The sequence below is a fragment of the Aedes aegypti genome, chromosome 1 (genome assembly GCF_002204515.2).
Source record: "Aedes aegypti strain LVP_AGWG chromosome 1, AaegL5.0 Primary Assembly, whole genome shotgun sequence".
Taxonomy (NCBI): domain Eukaryota; kingdom Metazoa; phylum Arthropoda; class Insecta; order Diptera; family Culicidae; genus Aedes; species Aedes aegypti.
Genome location: NC_035107.1, coordinates 159003422 through 159009177, shown reverse-complemented (window position 1 = coordinate 159009177; position 5756 = coordinate 159003422). Strand labels below are relative to the sequence as shown.

The following is a 5756-nucleotide window of genomic DNA, read 5'->3' as shown; positions in this document are numbered from 1 at the left end:
ATCTTCAAAATCGCCTCCCTTCTCGTACAATACCGGTGACACCGTTTGAACGTTGGCATGGGGTAAAACCGAATCTGTGTCATGTTCGCCCATTTGGTGTTGATGTTTACTGCTACATACCGAGCGAAAAGCGGGGCAAACTTGATGAAAAGGCGAAGAAGCTGAAGCTTATGGGATACAGCGAGGTGTCAAAAGCGTACCGTCTGATTGATGTTTCGACGGTGAGAATTACGATTAGTCGGGACGTTCGTTTTCTGAGGAGCTTCAGTTCGGTACCCGAAGTGGAAAGCATGTCTCCGTGTAGCGATGTATTGATACCTCTGTTGAAGAACGCTGCGAGCATGGATCCGGTCGTGCCTTGCGAAGTGCCTGTGGTGGAGCACGAGGACGAAGACGTCTGGGAGGATGCGACGCCTGCTGCTCATGAAGAGATTGTGAGGAGATCAACTAGGACAACGAGAGGACAGTTACCGGCCCGATATGCTTGTGCGGCAGAAGCTGTAGTTCAGGAGGAGCCGAAAACAGCGAAGGAGGCGCTGTCTGGTCCAGATAGTCATAACTGGAAGAAGGCGATGTTGGATGAACTCGAATCGATAAGGAGCAACGATGCTTGGGAACTTGTCGATGCTCCACAAGGAAAACGTGTGTTGGGCTGTAAATGGGTTTTCCAACTCAAGCGTACCTCAGATGGTAAGATTATTCGGTTCAAGGCCAGACTTGTGGCGCAAGGCTACAATCAGCAGTACGGTAGTGAGTATGACGAAGTCTTCGCGCCTGTCGTTCGTCAGACTACTTTCAGAGCGCTCATGTCTGTTGCGGCGAAGCGGAGGATGACAGTACGGCAGTATGACATTAAGACAGCGTTTCTAAACGGTGACCTTGAGGAGGAGTTGTTCATGCGCCAGCCTCCGGGATTCGTCGTCAAGGGCGCTGAAGGCAAGGTCTGTCGTTTAAAACGTAGCTTATACGGGTTAAAGCAGAGTGCTCGCTCGTGGAACTTGAAGCTTCATCAGGTGCTAGAAGGTGACGGTTTCAAGAGGAGTACTGCCGATCCGTGTCTTTATAGCAAGGTGGTCAACGGAAAGCGCTGCTATGTTTTAGTGTACGTCGATGATCTTATTATCGCCAGTGAGGAAGAAGGAATCATCGAGTCGATTAGTCGGACGCTAGCTCGTAACTTTGAAATCGTTAGTCTCGGAGAAGTGCGGAATTACGTCGGCATTGAAGTGGAACGTGACAGTGCTGGTGACTTCCACATTGCGCAGCGCAGATACATTGCGGATATTGTAAAGTCGGCCGGATTGCAGGATGCCAAATCATCGCCGATCCCTATTGACGTTGGTTATTTCAAGCCGGATGCAGAAGACAAGCCTCTCTCGGATAACGCGGAGTATCAAAAGCTAGTGGGAAAGCTGTTATTCGTAGCTGTAAACAGTCGGCCGGATATCGCAGCTCCAGTCTCGATACTTAGCCGAAAACTTTCGAACCCTACACAGCGTGATTGGAATGAACTGCGAAGGATTGTGCGTTATTTGAAAGGTTCAGTCAACCTGAAGCTTCGGCTGAGCAGTGATGGAGATAAATCTGGATTGGTGGGTCATGCAGATGCTGATTGGGCGGAATGCCGCGTGGATCGCAAATCTAATAGCGGATTTCTGTTCAAGTATTGTGGTGGCACCATATCATGGGCCTGCCGCAAACAGTCCTGCGTTTCCTTGTCAACTGCGGAGGCCGAGTTTGTCGCCTTGTCGGAAGCTTCTCAGGAAGCAATCTGGCTTCAGCGGCTACTACGCGATCTGGGTGAGAACGTTCCAACAGTGCAACTAAATGAGGACAATCAGTCTTGTTTGAAAATGCTGCAGTCGGAGAAGTTTAGCAACAGGACAAAGCATATTGACACGAGGTACAATTTTGCCAAGGACTTGTGTCAAACCGGCGTTATCAAGTACGTTTATTGCCCGTCAGAAGTGATGGTAGCTGATCTGCTCACCAAGCCGGTGGCACGTATTCGTGTTGAACAACTTCGACGTTTGAGCGGCCTAGAGGATTAGAAAGCCGGTGTTGAGGAGGAGTGTAGAAGTACTGGCAACACGGCATCAGTTGTTTTGGTAATTTAAGAGTAAAAACTACCCATACCACTTTACAGTGTATTTTGTTCTATTACCGCTCGATCTACTTCCTGTCGCATAACCAAAAGAAAACTCGAGAAGAATAAACGTGTCCTAAAAGTAGTGCGTTGTAAGTGTTTTGTTCCGTAGTCCGATTCTCGATATTTCGTCCGATTCCGTTCGTTCGTGCGTGTCCGCCTGGTAAATGTCCATATTAACAAGTTTTATTATGATCACCAGGGTAGTAAAGTAGTCATAAGTATAACTCTCACATAATTTTTGAAATGCTCAAAAGCGAAATTGACCGCAGATTGTGCAGTTTGCCGATCTGAGTTGATCGGTACAAACCCGATCACCAATAGCCCTTAATAAAACACAGGCCATGGAAGGCCCAATTGAAACGAACTCACCGGATCCAACATTCAGCTGAAACGTTCCTTCGTCGCGGAATCGTTCAAGAGGAAACACGAGCGCGCTGACAGTCCAACGTGTAGCAGTAATCCTTAGTGGGGGTATTGTTGCACAATATCACGGTTGGCACATCACATCCCGAAATGAACGTACTTAAACCAACATGAACTAACTTGAAGATTTTAAAATGAGTACACAAACTTTTCTTCACGTGTATAAAACAAAATAAAACTCCTATTTGAAAAAAAACTGACGCTGCAGAAAATTTTTGCTTCCATTTTCTGCCAACGCACACTTAGATCTTGCCTAATAACAACTCTCATTCAGCAAAAATGATTTGGGTGTAAAGCACTCTCAAAGATTTGAATGTAGGATTTTGAAAAGATTCTTGTGTCAGATTAAACAAAAATCCTACACTCAGAAATAATGCTAAACGTAGATGGTTTACAATCTAATATTTTTTATCTTTCGCGAAGCTTATACATGCCTATGTTTAAGAGATAAACTATTTACGTTTCAAATCTTAAACTATGCTAGATTCTTGGTAGCTTAATTTTAACAGTGTATTCCTTAAGTCGATCGGGTGGTCACAATTGTTTACATGTTCCGCCATTCCGGCAAGGAGACTGAAATTGCAACCGCGATAATTAATGTGTTTCTAATCCGATCGGAAATAAGAAATGTTCGGAACTTTGGCCAGAAGGAGCATTGAACGGAGCCGAAAAAGTGAAACTTCTGTTCTGCCTCTCTTAGCGATCTCCACTCAATCGCAAGTAGACGCAGTAAGAAACTCGACCACGTAATCGGAACGGGATGCTTTTCGTTTTCCGGTAAAACAACTTTTTTCCATGGGTTACGCTCAGCTGCCTCCAGTAATAACGAATGGTAAGTTTTAACTATTCAATAAAAGCAGAATTCTTATAAAATTAAAGATATTGATGTCCATTTTCAGATTTTTCTTCAAGCGGTGTTCAGGAAGGCAGAATCTTCCGACAAAAGATGGGACCTCCGGGAGTCTCGAGCTTCTTCATAATCTTGGAAGGAGATGCAAGCAGCAGTAACGTTGGAACTGAGACGAGTGCAATAGCATTGTTGGCTTAAGAATCGCTATGCAGAATAAAAGAGCATCGCGGGGAACACTTATCAACCCTTGGACTAACCTACGAGCATCATGCGATCTACAAAGGAGTATAGGATTTGTTTTGTATACGAAAAGTGTTGTAATTTGTTTTATTTGTGAACTTGCCAAAAGGTACAGGAGTGAATAAACGTTCATGATTCTTTTTTTTGTCTAATATAGCGAAACCAAATCCGAGGGTGAATACAGGGCCCACCAATCAAAAAATAATTATCTTGTGGCATATACTTTGAAGCTATACACGCGTCTGATAAGTTGAAGTTATACTAGGTCAGTTTTACCGGCATCAATACGGGGCCTGGGGTCAACCAGGCGAATAGAGATTTAGTGTGACATTTAAACTTCTTAGTTTAGATTTTTTCCAGAGTGTAGACACGATTTTTGTCAATGTGGTATAAAGCAGGTGAGGAGAAAGTCGTTGTGTGCTTGTATTAGTACAGTGTAAAATCAAAATAAAAAATGAGGGGAAGGTGAGTGACGTCATACCGTTTCAATGAAATGCTATGCGTGGGTACAAAACGCTCCATATCGTGAAAAAGGTCAAGATAAGACCGGAAAAAATCTGCAGCTAACACCTAGATGTAAAACTCTTGTAATTGGATTCCAGGAATATTGTTTCTTGGCAATCAATTCCCGGATTAAACTACTTTTCCTAATCATATCAAATTTCAGCACAGCATTCAGGGACGCCTTATCTCACGCAAACTGTGGGCTTCGTAGCCGTGCGGTTAGTGTCACCAGGCATTTAGCCGCATCGTGCTAGGGAGTGTGGGTTCGATTCCCGCCTCAGGCCGGTAAACTTTTCGTGAGGAATGTTTTCCGACTGTGCCACTGGGCGTTGCATGTCTAGTGTGGTGCTTCCTTCAAAGGGCATAAATGCCCACTGGAAGCATTAACGTGTCAGTGTCTTTTTAAAAAACTATTCGTGGAACTCTTGCACGTCAATTTATTACCACCATTTTACGGATCTGTATTTCACGGTGCTTTCCATGGTTCTATCTCCTGGATTGTAGATTTCATCCTAAAATAAAACAAAAGTTAGAACAAAATTACACAAATCACCGCCAGTGCCATCCTCCCGAATTATTTTTTTTTTCATGTTTTTGTTTGAGTAACAACACCCGAACAACCTTGGTAACGGAGGGTGACTAGCAACGAAGCCCCAGAAACATTCGTTAACAAACTGTATGACGTCACACATAGTCACATTGCAATGGGTTGCTGTGTGAAAATATAAGCGATTCACTAATACAATCAAACAGTTGTATATTATACAGAATCACCTCCTCACCTCTATCAAATCACATTGGATTTTTCAGCCTCCTGACACCGCCCATGTATGCATACAACCCCGTTGGAAAATAACGAGCAAACATCTCTGGTTCCCACTGGGAAGTGGTTCCCACTGACAACTCAATGTTTGTAAACAAAAAGTCGTTCAGGGACTAACAATCAAGGAGGGCGAAATATTTTTTTCCGAAAAATTTATTTTCTCACAACAACAGTTATGTTAACACAAATAAACGGTTGCAAACTATCCGTTTGCAGTACTGAAGTTAATTTGAGTTGATATGGTTAGCGTGGAGTGGAACTCATTAAAATATCGGAGAAAAATTACCCTAATATGATTACGCCAATGCACGTTGTTGCTCTTGAGTTTGATGTTGACCTCGAAAACATGGCTGCCTAGCACCGGGCTGGGATTTTTGTATAATCCTGGGTATTCTGACCAAGATTTTCGTAAAAGCATGATAGGATTCCAACACAATAATCCTTGATCGGATTCTGAAAGAACTCGGAGTAGGATTTCTTATAAAATCCTGTACGCAGCTAACTGGACTATCGAAATTCATACAATTTACCTTATGAAAGATGGAACGATTATTACAATACGAACGCTTTATTTATCGTTTCAGCATCACTCCTCAACAAGACGTCGATAGGCGTCGAACCAGTGCACTGATGGTGATAGAATATGAATATCACTGAAAGGTTAAGTTGAGTCTTAAATTAAGCTGATAAAATGGCAACTTATCAGTACGATATATTTGACGGTGCTGTGGATGGATGGCAACTATTTGTTGAACACCGAAAAAAAA

The 5756-nt window shown here is 43.3% G+C and overlaps 1 long non-coding RNA gene across 1 annotated transcript; it reads left to right on the top strand.

The window, feature by feature from the left end:
- Window positions 1-2938: 2938 nt before the first annotated feature.
- Window positions 2939-3802, top strand: LOC110678840. Its single transcript, XR_002501975.1, has 2 exons — window positions 2939-3404; window positions 3472-3802. It is a non-coding gene; the product is annotated as an uncharacterized LOC110678840 (long non-coding RNA).
- Window positions 3803-5756: the final 1954 nt, after the last annotated feature.